The 17,162-nt window shown below is 49.0% G+C and overlaps 1 protein-coding gene and 1 long non-coding RNA gene across 4 annotated transcripts in view; one reads left to right on the forward strand and one right to left on the reverse strand.

Moving 5' to 3' along the window:
* ATP6V1C1 (ATPase H+ transporting V1 subunit C1) overlaps positions 1 to 1,407 on the reverse strand; it is a 44,660-nt gene extending 43,253 nt beyond the window's left edge. Inside the window, exon 1 of one of the 2 annotated variants that reach the window (XM_048841415.2) lies at positions 1,306 to 1,407. The gene's annotated coding sequence lies outside the window, so the exon portion shown is untranslated. Of the gene's footprint in view, positions 1 to 1,220 lie in introns of both variants that reach the window. The other variant, XM_048841414.2, reaches the window with a different exon arrangement.
* A 43-nt stretch (positions 1,408 to 1,450) lies between these two features.
* LOC125632739 (uncharacterized) lies at positions 1,451 to 15,984 on the forward strand. 2 transcript variants are annotated; one of them, XR_007355399.2, is made up of 3 exons: positions 1,451 to 1,521; positions 12,634 to 14,708; positions 15,348 to 15,984. It is a non-coding gene; the product is annotated as an uncharacterized LOC125632739 (long non-coding RNA). The 2 variants fall into 2 exon arrangements; XR_012666902.1 differs by lacking the exon at positions 1,451 to 1,521 and adding an exon at positions 1,583 to 2,051.
* The last annotated feature ends 1,178 nt before the right edge of the window (positions 15,985 to 17,162 follow it).

The raw sequence follows: 17,162 nt of genomic DNA on the forward strand, positions 1-17,162 counted from the left end.
AGAGTGTAACTGTGTTGTATATACTTCTTCATTTTTGTCTCCAGAAATCACTTCTGGTATGTATTGCTTTGCTATTAATGTCCCTACATTTCATAAAGGGAAGTCTGCCATAGCAAGGAAGTGATATTTGTACTGGGAAGAATTTGAGGAAACGTAAGCTTCATACAAACACACTGGGGGGAAAAAAGGACATGTTTATACATCATAAGACAATATCACAAGAAGTAGACTACAGTGCTCCATTTGACTGAGCATTCAGTGCCCATCACTACAGAATCTCAGTCATTTCCAGGTTTTCACAAAAGCTTCACTTAAATTTACAAGGGACAAAGACATGCCAAAGTTTTTATCTTCAACCCTTGACATTTCAGGTCAGATGAAGTTTGTGTCCTTGAACCAGTTGCTAGAAGCAGCAATTCTCAGGATATAATCCTGCACACATACAGCTTCTGCATTTACAGCTGACTGACTCAGGCAGGATAGATGGGGTCCTGTAATGATCCCTGATAACTGAAACCTTTGGTGGCCTAGAGAGCCTAGGAGAGGCTGTTGTTATCTCAATAAACAAAATTTTAAAAGCAAGGAGTTGTTAAGTGTTTCATTAGACAATAAAATACTTTAGGACCAGAAATCACTAATTCTGGAGTTTGGTTTCCCATGGGCCCCACAGAGCCAAAGTTTACTGACCAGAAGGCTTTACACAGCTTTGGGGAGGGGGGCTGTTTTTTGCACTTTAGGGACAAGAGCAAAGATTTTTTGATTTAACATTGGGTCAATGGTTAGCCAACATGGTTTTTTAAAGGATGCATGAGACAAAGAGGTACATTGGCAGCACACACCCTACACCCAATTTCAGCATCAGCCTCACCCCCTATTCAGCGGGAGGCCGGGGCCCGGGCTACCCGGTGGAGTCTCTCTTTTCCCCACCGCCTCCCCTCCCCTCCCCCCATCCCCTGAGTGAGAGGCCGGGGACCAGGCCCGCCCGGGAGAGTCTCTCTGCTACCCCTCCCGCAAGCCAATGAGTCAGGGGCCGGGGCCAGGCCTGCCCGGGCGTGTCTCATGCGCTGAGGTGTGACCCGCTCCCAGCCCTGACACCGCAGTGGCCCTCACTCTCGGGGGCCTGTCAGCCCCATTCACCCGGGCCGAGTCTCACCCCCCGGGGCTGGGCCCTTCAACGCTGCTGCTGCTGCTGCTTCGGGACAACGTCTCTCTGCACTCACCGGTGTCCCCGGAGTGGCCGGGCCGGCGCAGGGAGGGAGAGAGGGGGCGGGACGGATCCCGCTGGCGCGCCCGGTGGCAATTTACCCGTCACTGCTCCATCCCCCCGTGACAGCAGCGCTCGCCACCCCCGCAGCAGCCAGTGAGTCACGTGAGGCGCCAGTCAGCTGATCCCTGCGGCAGCTTCACCCAGGGGGACCGGGAGAGGAAGGGGTGGGGCGAAGACCGGAAAGGGCTGTTGATTGGCGGGCGGGGGGCCGGTGAGGCGCCGAGAAGGGTCGGCGGCGCGGATTGTGAAAGCAGGTAGCTGAGGGGGGCGGGGCTGATGGCCCTGAGGGGAGGGCGGTTAGGACGGGTGCCGGGAGGGATGCCGCCGTCTCCAGGTTTCGCTGTGGAGCGGCCTGCACGGGGGGGGGAGAGACGCGAGCAGCCCCCAGCCTGCGCCGCTGTGAGCCTCCCTGTTGTTGAACCCAGTGGGGTATTAGGGGCCGGTTCCAAGCGGCCTGGCCTGGCCTGTCAGCCCGCTGGGAGTCACAGTGAGTTGTCCAAGCTTTGCCCCCGCCCACAGGGCACCACATCGCTGCTGTCTCATCCCTTCCCCGCCCTTGCATTGTAGTAGATGGGTAGGATAGCGTGAGAGCTTGCATGAAACACACTTGCGCCCTTGGGGCCCCAGAGATTAGCCCTTGTACCTAGGGTGGAAGGAGCTCATGCGCTCAGTCTCCAGAGCCGTCACGTCTGCCCTTTCCTCCCTACTAATGCAACAACGATCTTCTTGGAGACATGAAAAGCAATAGATTAAAAAAAAAAAAAAAGAAATAGGCCTGACAAAGGTAAGGAAAGGCCCCATAAAGGGGGCCCTTCAAATCAAAGGGGCAGTTTAGGATTATTTATAGCTCTAGTATTGCCTGCATATAAGAAACTAAACTGAATAAAATAAAGAGACAAAAAGAGGTCCAATAAATTATATTAGCTCACCCACCTTGTCTCTCTAGTATCCTGAGACGGACACAGCTACAACTGCACTGAATAAAATAGTCAGTTGCTGACAGGTTCCATGCCCTGGGTGTTTGGCTTGAAGTTAGTGGTCTGTTACATGTGTGGAAAAATTATCAGCCCTGCAAAACAAGGCTTAAAATCCTAGCTAATGAGCTTTGAGCAGAAGAATTACAAATACAGTACACTGGGTGGGAGCATGTAGTCTGCCTTCTATTATTTGCTGTTCAGTTGTTTTTGTGAGATAGCAAGGTTTTTAAATTTACAACAGTCTTTAAGTGTACGGTATTTTATGTTTGGCACTTTAAGACTCTCCCAACTCTGATTTTTTTTAAAAGATGGGGGGGGGGGGATTTTGCTTTATAAGAATCACCCTTTCAGCCTGTTAATTTTACCTTTCTCAATGTGTTCAGATACTCTGAACATGGCATGAGCATGGCATAGAAGTTAGATAGATTTATTGTCCCTTTAACGTATCTGTTGTGCCTATTCCAGAGTCCTTTAAAGAGCTACTGCAGTAGCAAGAAGAGAAAATAGGGAGCCTTAGCTCATGGTTTCCTTGTTTTGTTGACCTAAAGGGGGACCTTTTATTCTTGGAGAGTGGTAGTAATTTTAAAAAAAGGGGAGGGGGGAAGTACTCTTCCAAGGTAATCTCCAGATCTGGACACATCCTAAACATGATCATCTGACTGGAAGAGAATTTAAGGAATAGAACTGACTAAAAATTTGCTGTTGAGAAATTTCTAAAGGAAATACTTTGACAGCAAAAAAAAAATTTGGAAAAAAAAATGAGAAAAAGCCAATCCCCTCCCCCAAACCCACAGAATTTTAGTTGAAGTGTTTCATTAAAATAACCCAACAGTTGCCATTTCAAAAATGTTTGAAGTTTTAAAATTTTTGGTAGGATGAAAAAAAGTGCCATTTTATCTCACTGTCACCTCATCCCCTTTTGGCCAGTGGAGGAAAATAAGTTAAAGGAAAAAATGGGTATTTTAACCATTAAAACCAATTTTTAAAATTGTGTGTAGTTTATTGGAAAAAAATCCCAAGTGTTGAAACAAAATGAATTACCTGAAATACTTATTTTTTTCAACCGTCTGTAAACATAAAAATCATTCCCCTAACCTGGATAGATTATTACCTCATCCAGTCAGATCAGCACTTGGGCTCCAAGCTCAACAATCCACTGTCTGCCCTTATAAGATTGTGGATCAAGCTAAATTCTAGAGCATTCTTGAAGAAATCACACCCAATCAGTGGACCAAAGATGCCTTGTCTACACTTGGAAAATAGATCATGCTAAATGTCATATACTGTATTGCTTTTAGTAGACAATGGCAGTGTTTAAAAATGTGTGGTTGTGGTTTTAACTACAGTTGGCTAAAGCTTTTTAACAGCAACTTGTCTTTCTATACTAGGTACTAAGTCTTGGTTAACATCCTATTAATATAGTGTTAGAAAACATGTTTTAACATTTTTTTGGTGTAGACATAGGGTTCATAATGTTGGGAAATTCAATGATAATACATTGAGCAAAGCCACTAATACACACTTGTGCCTAAATGTACCCTCCCTATGCTGGTTTTCTAACGACCTGCAGTGAATTTCCTGCTCTCCCACTTCATTCAAGTGATGGTGATGGGCAGAAGAAGACTAAATCTGCCACAGTTTAGTCCAGAATGTGCAGCACTGAAGCTCGCATTGGGGTAAATGGCGCTGCGCCGACCAGATTGAAAATCTCTTCCACTTGGCAAGGTATGTGGCCCTCGTCAAGGGTTTCCTACTGCCAAGGAGGACCTGTCTAACCTGGTCTGAACAGGAAAGCTCCAAACGGACTTAATCATGGATCTTCCACGCCATGAGATGGAGCGACTGAAGGTTCAGGTGCTAGAGATATCTGATCTTGTGTGAGAAGGTTCAGAGAGAGCGACAAGGTAATGGGGGCTCCCATAGTCATGTCTAGGAGGGATGTGTACCAGTGTTGATGGGGCCAGGCCAGTGCTATCAGTATGACCCAAGCTTGATCCCTGCAGATCTTGAGCAGCATCTTGTGAACGAGCGGTATCGGTGGAAAGGTGTATAGGAGAGAACCTCCCCAATGGAGGAGGAATGCATCTGCGCTGGAGTTCAGGCTGTGATTTTGGAAGGAGCAGAACTGTTGGCACTTCCTGTTGTGTCACGTGGCAAAGAGGTCTATTGGGGAAACCCCAACCTCTGGAAGATTCAAATTGCGATGTCTGGGCGAAGGGACCACTCATGGCTGTGGAACAACCTGCTGAGGTGGTCCGTCAGCTCGTTCTGAACCCTGGGGAGGTATGACGCCTGCAGGTAAATTGAATATTCTACACAAGTCCCACAGCATGAGGGCTTCATGGCACAGGGGAGAGGAATGTGCCCATCCCCCAGTTTGTTGATATAGAACATTGCTGTTGTATTGTCAGTCATGTCTGATACACATTGTCCAGTTAGGTAAGGACAGAATGTCTGACATGCTAGGTGCACCAGTCTGACATTGATGTGGAGACGCAAATCTGCTTGCAACCAGAGGCCTTGAGTTCTGCGGTCTCCCAGATGAGCTCCCCAGCCCAAGTCTGATGCATCTGTCAGCCACGACAGAGATAGCTATGGGGCAGCAAAGGGGACCCCTGACCACACCTCCTGAGCGTCGATCCACCACCAGAGGGAGTCGAGGACCAGGCGAGGCAGGGTCATGAGCCTGTCCAGACTGTCCCGAGCTGGGCAATACACTGATACGAGCCACGACTGGAGCGCTCGAAGCCTGAGTCTGGTGTGCTACACCATGTAGGTACAGGCAGCTATGTGTCTGAGGAGTTTCAGGCAGTTTCTCACTGTAGTGGTGGGGAACTGCATGTGGCCTCTTATGTCGTTGAGAGCCTGAAACTTCGCCTGCGGCAGGTATGCCCTAGCTTGGGTCAAGTCCAGTACTGCCCTTATGTACTCCATCCTCTGGATGGGAGACAGTCTATTTTGCTTTGTTTAGGAGTAGACCCAGACTCTCGAAAGTGGCTCTGATAAATGTGACCTGAGTTTCCACCTGGGTCCTGGAGCAGCCTTTGATCAGCCAGTAGTTGAGGTACGGAAACACCTATATTTGGAGCCTCCGCAAGACCACGGTGACAACTGCTGTGCACTTGGGGAATACTCGAGATGCTGCTGACAGGTCGAACGGAAGGACAGTAAATTGATAGTGAGTACCGTTGACCACAAACCTGAGGTACTTCCTTTGGGTCTGAGTGATTGCGATGTGGAAATATGCGTTCTTCAAGTCGAGGGCAGCATACCAATCTGCTGGATCTACTGAGGGGATGATGGAGGCCAAGGAGACCATGTGGAACTTGAGTTTCTTTATGAACTTGTTGAGTTCTCGCAGGTCCAGGGTAGGTCTGAGGCCGCCTTTGGCTTTTGGCATTAGGAAATACTGGGAATAGAAGCCCTCGCCCGTGTGCTGCTGAGGAACTTCTTCCACTGTCCCTAGTGATAGGAGCAACTGCACCTCCTGGACGAGGAGTTGCTCGTGAGAAAAGTCCCTGAAGAGGGACGGGGAAAGAGGGTGGAAGGGCGGGAGGGCACAGAATTAGATGGAATATCCCCTCTTTACCATTCGGAGCACCCAGGGGTCCGAAGTGATACGGGACGACGCACAGTAGAAAGGGGATAGTCAGCAGGAAAAGGTAAGGTGGCATAGATCTAGTCTCTGATCTGGTGCACTGTCCTTGACCGCACCTTCAAAAGACTGGTTTAGGGCCAGAGGGTGGCTTGGGGTGGCCAGAGCTCTGGCCTGAGGATGGGTGTTGCCTCCTCCTGCCACTCCTGTTCCTTCTCCGAGAACCGTCCTGTCGGTTCTGCTGCTGGAATCTGTGAGGAGGTTGTGGTCGGAAGTATCTCCACTGTGTGGCAGGAGAGTGCAGGCCCAACAACTTGAGGGTGGCTTGTGAGTCTTTGAGGCTGTGCAGCCTCTTGTCTGTGTTTTCAGAAAACAGAGTCACACCCTCAAATGGGAGATCCTGAATAGTCTGCTGGACCTCGTCAGGGAGCCCCGAGACTTGGAGCCAGGATCCCCTCCTCATGGCTACCCCAGTCGCCATGATCCTAGTTGCGGCATCTGTAGCGTCCAATGTGGCCTGGAGGGAAGCCTGGGAGACTAGCTTCCCCTCCTCTACCAACGTCGAGAACTCAGTTCGGGAGTCTGATGGGAGGAGCTCTGTAAATTTGGCCATCGCCGCACAGGTGTTTTATGAGTACCTGCTGATGATGGCCTGTTGGTTTGAGATATGGAGCTGAAGACCGCCGGTGGAATAGACCTTTCTCCCAACAACGTCTAGACGCTTGGCCTCCCTGTTTTTTGGGGAGGGCTCTTGGAAACCCTGTCTCTCATGCTGGTTAGCAGCATCCACAACAAGAGAGTGAAGGGGTGGGTGAGAGTATAAATGGTTGAACCCTCTGGAGGGCACAAAATAACTCCTCTCATTATGCTTGGCAGTGAGCGGCAAAGAAGCTGGGGTCTGCCACAGGGTCTTGGTGATGTCCACAATGGTTTTAATTAATGGAAAGGCAATATGGGAAGGTCCTGAGGGGGTGAGGATGTCCACCATGAGATCAGCCTCCCTCGACTACTTCCTCAGCCTTAATGCCCAGACTATGAGCAGCCCTGCGCAGCAACTGCTGCAGCACCCTGTTGTCCTCGAGTGCTGGTGCTACGGCTGTACCTGCCAATGCTTCCATCAGGTGACGAAGAAGAGGAAGCGCTTATAAGGAGCGGATGCTCTCTGCCATCTGCTCCCAGGGGGTCTCTAGGCTCTCGGGGCAGCATCGTTGCCAGTGGTGCGCTTGATGGTGCTAGGGCTGCAGACGCCAGACTATGTGTTGTCGCTGTCATCAGTACGATGAGAGGAACCTCGATGGAGCTGGTGCCGATCTGCACTGACAAAGATGGAGGGCCAGGCCACAGGTGCCTGTGTCATAGTCGACATTGACAACGGTGCTGGCATGGAAGTCGGGTGTGTCAGCGATGCCGAGGTTGTTGCCAAGGGTGGTGCCGGGGTCGGTGCCAAATCCACTGCCGGAGTCAACGACGGTGCCACTGTCAGAGGAATTGGTGTGTGGGCAGGTGCAGAGGGAAGATGCGTAGCTGATGGCAGGATAAAGGTGGCTGAGGCCACAGAAGATGCAGCAGAGCGGTGATCTTGGGTCCCTCCCTGTCCTTGGTGAAAGGCCCATGGGTCCAGAAGGGCCACTGTGGTAAGTTCTGCCACTGCGGAGGCCATGCCTGGGGCTCCCTCCTGTCTCTCCCAGACCTCGATCTGCAGCTTCTGCTCCTCCTGGAGCGATAGGAGTTGGACTCTGACTCTGAGGTCTCAGAGACTGAAGACCACGGAGGAGCTGAGCGGCAAGAGCTCAGGGAGTGGGTAGGCTCTCTGTCTGAGTGGGCTGATGGAGAGGGGGAGCGCCTGGACATCATAGCTGGCTTCCCTCTTGACTGCACCGGGGGGCGGGGTGGGTCTGCCAGTGCTGGAGGTTCTTCCCTCCTTGGGGGTAGAATGGCGCTGTAAGGTACAAGAGGTCCCAAGTGGCTTGGTAAGCTTCTGGCATCAAAGGGAGCTGTCACTGCTGTGTAGGGACCGGTGATTGAGGGGGGCCTGGACTCAACTACCTCGCCTGGGCAGGAGTTGACATGGCCCTGGTAGGGGATCTGGAGCTGTGGCCCGCCCGGGGTCTCACTTCTCTGGATTTAGCTGGAGGTGAGCGGCTGTCCAGCTTCTTTTTCTTCTGAGGCACCAGTGAGTGGGATTGGTGCCTGCTCTCAGCCGGGTCTTGTGAAGTGCCCTGTCGGTGCTGAGCATCCTGGGACGAGTCCTTTCTTGGCTCCGAGCTTGACGACGGTGCTGGGGCTCTCCATATCGAGGATGAAGTGTTAGGAACCGGGTCCTCTGACCCGGGTTGGAGTGAGGCCGTCGGGCTGCCTCCATGAGGATCACCTTAAGCTGCTGTTCCCTTTCTTTAAGAGTTCTAGGGCGGAACTTGCTTCAGATTTTACAGCGATCCTTTTGGTGGCCCTCCCCTAGCTACCGTAGACACTAAGAGTGTGGATTGCTTTTCAGCATGCGCGTTGCATGGGCCACACAGTTTTTAAACCCCGAGGACTGCGGCATACCACAGTTCCGGGGAGGCAGAATGGGGGGCAACGCCCAACAACTTTATACTAAGAACTCCAATACTAATACTAAGAACAGATACTAAGGTAACTATACACAGTAACTATAGAATGCGCTTGCTAAGCAAGGGCTGAGGGAAGTTCCAGCCAACCGTCACTGGCGGTAAGAAGGAACTGAAGGGGTGGCAGGTCGGCAGGGCTTTATATGGAGTGCCATGAAGGCACGGCTCCAGGGGACACCCAGGCCAGCCTGATGGATGCTGCTAGGGGAAAAACCTTCTGGCCACTGCACATGCATGCGCACACACCTGATTGGAATGGACACGAACAAGCACTCGAAGAACAGCTATTTCCCTGAATTTTGTTCAAGACTACAGAAATAGGTTTCAGAGTACTCAGCATGTGTTCAACATTTCTCTTAAGCCCAATGTTGAGAACTTTGGCTATGACCGTGCCATTTATTTTTTCACGATTTTGTTCACAAACTGTCATCAGATTAGGCCAGTTCTTGATATAGTGCTCAAAACAGGCCACTACTGAGTTCCATCGAACGTGTTGTGGGAGAGTTAGCTTGGTTCCTCCCACTTCTTTCAGAGCAGCTGCTGCAAAGTGATTGTTATGGAAGTATTTTGCAGTTTCAACAACATTAGCCTTTATTTCTGGAACACAGAAGTCTTTGGCTAGGAAGTGCATCAAATGAGCACTGCAACCGTATGTTATTAGCTTGGGACTCTCTTCTAAATTTCTTCTCATCTTGGATTCATTTGCAGCATTGTCTGTGACCAAGCTGGGTACTAGACATTTGAATTTTTTTCACAGTTTGTTACAGCTTTTAATGCTACTTCTTGTAAGTATCATGCTGTCTGTGCATTTCCTGATGTATTAATTGTTTCTGTAAGGAAGACATTCCCTTCTCTTGCCACACAAGCACATACAATAGGATTATTGTGGACATTGCTCCACCCATCAAGACTCTGATTATCCATTTTACCCTCTAGACCTTTTGCACACTGCTCAATTTCTCTTTCATATACTTTATCCAGCAATTTGCCTGCGGCATCTGCTCTGTTGGGTGGAATGTATCTTGGTCTTAATGACTGAACCATGTTAATGAAGTTTGGGTTCTCAATCATACGGAAAGGTGAGTTTGTTGCATAAACAATCTGGGCAATTTTTTCATCAATTACCTCTTTTTGTAATCTGCTGGTTCTTATCACAAACTTATCTATGGTTGTTTCTGGATGGTGGTTGTTTTTTTTTCCTTTTTGCCACAGGTGATATACTATGGCTTTGTGACATACATGACGTGACTGAAAAACTATCATTAGCAGATAACTCTGAAACTATAGAAAATTATGGTGATCTTGAAGGTGGATCATCTTCAGAATCCTGTATGTTGAAGATGGATTCTCCTAAACAAAATAAGTCAATGCAGTTATTTAATTATTATTACCATACTGCTCATTTAGTATTACTCATTGCATTCACTAACAGTCAGTACTACTTTAAAGGTGAAATTTGTAAAAGAAAGATCTGCCTATTTCAGCTATTTGTTTTTTATCACAATTGCATCTAAAATGATAATACCATAGAGTAACGAGTATATTTATTGCTCAAAATGAGAATTCAAGAATAGTCCAGAAGGAAGACAGGCAGTCCTTAAGAAAGAAGTAGGAAATAAAGTTTACCAACCTGAAGATCCTGCATGTTCAAACATGTTCCTTTCGTCATCTTCAATGCAGCTTCCCCCTGAGAAGGAACACTTCTCATGATGTTGTTTCATTCGGGCAACCAAGCCTTGCATTTCTTTGTTGCACTGTTTGCATTTTGCGCGCATGCCTGTCTTACCCACAGGTAGAGGAAGTTCATTAAAATATTCCCAAACTGGGTCTCTTTTACGGCCTGCTGCCATCATAGGTTTTCCCTTCTAGTGAGAGAATAGTATGGTGGATCTCAAATCAATGAAGGCTACACTCAGAAAGACCTCAAGATTTCTGGAATATGCTGGTCACACAGTTTCACTTTTGTTTCTACTGCGTGTCCCTCCCTTCTCACATTTATCTCCAGACTTCTTCTCCTTGTCCAGATCTATTCCACCCACAACAATTTTCTGTTCATTGAACTTTCTGAAACTTTGCACTTTTAGAGAGAGGTAAGGGATTGACTCTGTGTACACAAATTTGCAGGGGGACAATAGGGTTGAGGTCTGTTATTCTCACCTCTATATATTATTTATTTTAAAACATTTTTGCTATTAACAAGCATGTTATCTCTGGAGACACAAATCCACAGTTTGAGAACTGCAAAACTAAGCAACTCTGATGGTATCTTCTAGACCAGAGGTGGGCAAACTGTGGCCCGCGGGACCATCCTGCCCAGCCCCTGAGCTCCTGGCCCGGGAGGCTTGCTCCCAGCCCCTCTCACGCTGTTTCCCCTCCCGTGCAGCCCCACAGGCAGCGGGCCTGCAAGCTCCTGCCGCTCTGAGCGGCATGGTAAGGGGCGGTGGCAGCGTGCATGGCAGTGGGGGGGGTGGGGTGTTGGGTAGCAGGTCCCGGGGGGCAGTCAGGGGACAGGGAGCAGGGAGTGGTTAGGGGTGGGGAGTCCCAGGGGGGCAGTCAGGGGACAGGGAGCAGGGGATGGTTGGATGGGGCAGAGGTTCTGGGGTGGTCAGGAGGTGGGGAACACAGGGGAAGGGGTTGGATAGGGTGTAGGAGTCCCGGGGGGTCTGTCGGGGACAGGGGTGTGGAAAGGTTGGGGCAGTCAGGGTATAGGAGTCCCAGGGGGTTTGTCGGGGGCAGGGGTGTGGAAAGGTTGGGGCAGTCAGGGTACGGGGGGGGGCAGTTTGAGGCGGGAGGTCCCAGGAGGGGGAAGTCAGGGGATGGGAAGTAGGAGGAGGCAAATTGGGGGCAGGGGCCAGGCTGTTTGGGGGGCACAGCCTTCCCTACCCATCCCTCCATACAGTTTTGTACCCCGATGTGACTCTCAGGCCAAACAGTTTGCCCACCCCTGTTCTAGACTGAGCACTGAGTCCCACTGGGTAGATAGAAAGATTAACCTAAATAATCTTTACAGAAGCCCCTGGGACCCCATAAGATTGGGTCCCTAATGCATGAAGTATTGGAACTCATTTCCAAAACTTTTCTTAAACATTACATGAATATATTGTCTCATACTATAGAATTTATAATCCCTATTCCATGATGAGATATCTCTGAGCTATAATGTATCTTAATTAAAACTATCTTTAGATAAGTTTTTTCCTCAAAAAGCATTTTATCAAAAAAATCTGTTTTTTTTTTTTAAACATTGATTTTTATCCACCCTGGCTTTTGCATATTGAGTTGGTATGCTACAGTATGAGTTTAATGTACTTATTTACTGATGTTTACAAACAATTCTGAGGATAAAAGGCATAATAGAGGGTTAAGTATTGTAACTTCTAATTCAGGGCACCTGATATAAGCACTTTGACTAAGGATGAGGTGCCTCATCTCTTTGCACTGCAGGTGGTACTCAGAGGCTGCTAGATACAACAGAAATAATACAGCTTACTGTTGGGTGTGCTTACAGATGTGCCTTTAATAACAAGAGGTTCTGGATCAAACAGGGCTATATACTGTATAACCAATCTAGAAAGATTTTCCTTTATTCAGAGAAAACTTTAGTAGTTGACCTTTCTGTCCTAGTTTCCCACTCTTGTCTCATTTAAATTCCTTTTTCAGTGATGCCCACAAATCTAAAGCCATACCAAATACCCTCTCCACCTCATAGGCCTCCACCTCAAGGCCAGAAGAGACCATTGTGACCAGCTCACCTGACTTCCTGCCTAATGCAGATCATAGAACTTCCCCAAAATAATTCCTAGAGCAGATCGTTTTGAAAAATATCGAATCTTGATTAAAAATCCTCAGTGATGGAGAATCCACCATGATCTTTGGTAAATTGCTCCAAAATTAATTACCCATATTGATAAAAATGTACACCTTATTTCCATTCTGAATTTATCTAGCTTCACTTTTCAACCATTCAATTGTTATACCTTGTGCTGCTAGACTGAACAGCCTATTAATATTTGTTCTCTATGTAAGTACTTAGACTATTATCAAGTAATCCATTAACTTTCTCTGTGTTAAAATGAATAGATTGAGCTCTTTGAGTCTATCACTATAAGTAAAGCATTCTTTAATCATTCTTGTGGCTCTTCTCTCAATGCTCTCCAATTTTTCAACATCCTTCTTGAATTGTAGACACCAGAACTGGCCACAGTATTTCAGCAGCCATTGCACCAGTGCCAAATACAGAGGTAAAGTAATCTCTCTGCTTCTACTCAAGATTCTCATTTATGCATCCAGGGATCACATTAGCCCTTTTGCCCATAGGGTCACAGTGGGAGCTCATGTTCAGCTGCTTATCCGCCACAACCTCCAAATCTTTTTCAGTCACTGCTTCCCAGGATAGAGTTCCCCATCATGTAACTATGACCTACATACTTTGTCCCTAGATGTATAGATTTACATTTAGCCATATTAAAAGCACATATTACAGAAGGATAGGACCAGAGAAAAAGTAATAAAAATGAAACCCTCCAAGCTTGTACTTTATTTTGGGCCTCTCAGGGCCTAATCCTGCAAGGTGCTGAGGGCCCTGACCTCCCAGATGTTCAAATTCTCAACACCTTTGAGCTCTCCATGCTGAGGAATGTGAAAGCAGCAGAGCAGTCATCCCCCCTGCCAGCAGCAGTCTGCCTGCTTCTGTGTTCCTTGGGCAGGGAAGAACACGAGCATTCCAATGATTTGCTCTTTGTTCCCCAAAGGGAGCAGCATTCTCAGTTGTCAGATATTTCCCTGGGCTTTGAAAGGGGAGGGCACATGCATGCAGGGCAGCACAGATCTAAACAGTGAACAGGAGAGTGGTCAGGGCAGGCATTGTGGGATACTGGCGGAAGCCAGTTCTTTCGACAAAACAAATAGCAGTGTCTAAACTGAAGCTTTGTCATTTTAACTTTGCCGCAAAAGGATTTATGCCTCTAGATGAGTGGAGTTTTGCCACCAAACGTAGCTTTGTAGTGTGTACACCTCCCCTGTTTTGTTGGCAAAAGGCAGCTTTTGCTGACAGAACTTTGTAGTGTAGACAAGGCCTCATGCTAGTGAAATAAATGGGAGTTTTGCCATTGACTTTAATGAGAACAGATTCAGAGTTCCTCCTGAAAAAACTTAAGCAAATTAATAACTCCTTAGCTTTCACTGGGGTCTTGGCTACACTTGCGAGTTACGGCCCAATAAAGGAGCCCCAGGTGCACTAGCTCACTACCCGTCCACACTGGCAAGGCACATACAGCGCTCTGATTCCCTGGCTAGAGCGCTGCGACTCCACCTCGGCGAGTGGAATAATGTTTGCTGCACCCCCGCTGGAGCGTCGCAGCACCAGTGTGGACGCCCTGGTCCTATAGTGCGTTCTGATCGGCCTCCAGAAGTGTCCCACAATGCCTGTGCTAGTCACTCTAGTCATCACTTTGAACTCTACCTGCCGTCAGGTGACCAACTGTCAGACCCGCTCTTTAAATGCTCTGGGAATTTTAAAATCCCCTTCCTGTTTGCTCAGCCAGGCATGGAGTGCTCTCAGCGAATCTTTACAGGTGCCCATGCCTCCACGCACCAGGCGAGCCCCTGTATGGAGCAATGGCAAGGTGCTGGACCTCATCAGTCTTTGCGGGGAGGAAGCTGTCCAGTCCCAGCTGCGCTCCAGCTGTAGGAATTACGGTACCTTCGGGCAGATATCAAGGAACATGATGGAAAGGGGCCATGACTGGGATGCACTGCAGTGATAGCTCAGTGGTTTGAGCATTGGCCTGCTAACCCCAGGGTTGTGAGTTCAATCCTTAAGGGGGCCATTTAGGGATCTGGGGGGGAAAAATTAGGGATTGGTCCTGCTTTGAGTGGGGATTGGACTAGAAGACCTCCTGAGGTCCCTTCCAACTCTGAGATTCTATGATTCTATGAGCTGCGGAATGCCTACCGCAAAGCCCGTGAAGCAAACAGCCATTCCCGTGCTGCCCCTGTGACCTGCTGATTCTACAAAGAGCTGGACATGATACTTGGGGGCAACCCCACCTCCACTCAGAGTACCACCATAGGCACTTCAGAGCCCAGTGCAACAAGGCAGGACAAGGAGGAGCAAAGTGGGAGCGAGGGTGGTAAGGCGCAGGAAGACACCCCAGAATCCGTAGATGCATGCAGCCAGGAGCTGTTCTCAAGCCAGGAGGAAGGTAGCCAATTGCGACGGCCGGTGCTTGGGGAATGACAAACACCACAGGAGGTTCCCAGTAAGTGTCTTTTATTTTGGGAAGTTATTCGGTGTGGGCTCTTGGGGTGAGGAGGGTTAAGGCTGCATGCATGTCTAGATGCAGAATAGGGTGTTGATGTCCTCTCTCACATCGTGGTAATCGGCCTCAGTGATCTCTTCAGAAGTGTCATCCAGAATTGGGCAATATGCTTGCGCAGGTTTCTCAGGAGAACCACTGTGTTCCTTGTCCCAGTAAGGCTAATTTGTCCACGCCACTGTGCCGTGAGGGGTGGCTGTACTATTGCTGCACACAGGCAAGCTGCCAGGGTGGAAGCCGCATTGTGGTAGAAGACCCTCCCTTGCTTCCCAGGTCACCCTCAGCAGCGAGATATCTTCCAGGACAAACTCCTGTGGAAAATGTGGGGACGGTGTTCAGTATAGGGGTCCCCTACTGCTGATGGATCCCCAAGGCACAGAAACCCAGAGGACAGTACAGCCGTGAAACAATCAGTCACGCTTGACCCTGTGCTTACTCACAATTTTGGGGCTCCCGTGGGTTATGTGCGCTCGCTTTGGGATGGGCAAATTTGCTATTGTGTAGACTGTGCTTGCCCTTAAGTACGGGGGAATCATTGCTCTGTCTGGTGTGAACAATGCTGCCTGCATTTTGCCTTTACAGATGCAACCTTGAGATCTCAGCTGTCCGTGTTATCACCAGCCGAAAGACTCCAAAGAATCAGAAAGAGGCCCCGTAGAAGCAAGGAAGACATGTTGCATGAAGTAATGCAGCATTCAAGTAATGAAAATCAGAAAGTGCAGGAGTGGCGGGACAGTGAAAGGAGGATCTGCCAGCAGAATGAGGAGCGCCAGCACAAAAGCGCGGTGCTCCGGCAGTAAAGCACAGATCGGCCGATAAGCGTAATGGAGCGCCAAGTGGACTTGATCCAGGCACTCGTAGCCATGCAGGTGGAACTTTACCGTGCCCAACCCTCCCTCCCCTCCGCAGCCCTTGTCCCAAAATTATTTCTCTTGTGCCCCCATGTCACCTCCAACCCACTTTCCCCAACATCCGGGTTCTTACTGCCACCAGCTGCCTCCAACACCTGTAGCTTCACCACCCAGCCCTGAAAACTACAACCCTTACCCCCTGCACTCAACCCCCATCATCATGCAGAACAGCTATCCTGAAGTGCAGCACTCATTGCACTGCACTCCAGACAGGAAGGCTGAGTATGAGAATATGGAAATCTGTGATTGTACCATTCCCCACCCCACCCCCTTGCCCTTTCTGTTTCCCAAGCAGTTGTGTTTTTCCAATAAATGGATTTTTTGGCTTTGAAAACATTCTTTATTATTGCATAAAGTAAAGGTACCTTAGCCCAGGAAAGAAACAGGCACTGCAGGTCAGCGTAGCTGACACAGATTCCTACTAACATTGGAACCACTGCACTTCACTCCCGTACGATGCACCAGACATTACTGGTGGCTTGCAGCCTCAAATTGCTCCCTCAAGGCATCCCTAATCCTTTCAGTCCCGCGCTGGGCCCCTCTAATAGCCCTGCTCTCTGGCTGTTGAAATTCAGCCTCCAGGTGTTGAACCTCTGAGTTCCATGCCTGAGCAAATCTTTCATCCTTCCCCTCACAAATGTTATGGAGGGCACAGGATGCGGATATAACCGCGGGGATGCTGTTATCAGCTAGGTCCAGCTTCCAATACAGAGAGTGCCAGCGGCCCTTTAAACGGCCAGAAGCATACTCCACAATCATTCTGCACCGGCTCAGCCTGTTGTTGAACCGCTCCTTGCTGCTGTCAAGGTTCCCTGTGTAGGGTTTCCTGAGCCACAGCATTAAAGGGTAAGCGGGGTTCCAAGGATCACAATGGGCATTTCGACTTCCCCTACAGTGATCTTCTGGTCTGGGAAAAAAGTCCCGGCTTGCTGCTTCCTGAACAGGCCAGTGTTCTGAAAGACGCGCGTGTCATGCACCTTTCCGGGCCAGCCTGCATTAATGTCAATGAAACGCCCATGGTGATCCACAAGCGCCTGGAGAAATACCCTTCCAGTGAAGGTACTCAGAGGCTAGGTGGGCTGGTGCCAGAATTGGAATATGCGTGCCATGTATTGCCCCTCTGGAGTTAGGGGAACCCATTTGTGCAAAGTCAGCCACAATATCATGCATGTTAGCTAGAGTCATGGTTCTTCTGAGCAGGATGCGATTAATGGCCCTGCAAACTTGCATCAACACGATTCCAACAGTCGACTTCCCCACTTCAAACTGGTTAACGACCGATCGGTAGCTGTCTGGAGTTGCCAGCTTCCAGACTGCAATAGCCACCTGCTTCTCCACCGTCAGAGCAGCTTTCAATTGTGTGTCCTTGCGCCGCAGGGTGGGGGCGAGCTCATCACTCAGTCCCATGAAAGTGGTTTTCCTCATGCAAAAGTTCTGCAGCCACTGCTCGTCATCCCAGACTTGCATGACAATGTGATCCCACCAC

The sequence above is a fragment of the Caretta caretta genome, chromosome 2, assembly GCF_965140235.1.
Source record: "Caretta caretta isolate rCarCar2 chromosome 2, rCarCar1.hap1, whole genome shotgun sequence".
Classification (NCBI taxonomy): domain Eukaryota; kingdom Metazoa; phylum Chordata; order Testudines; family Cheloniidae; genus Caretta; species Caretta caretta.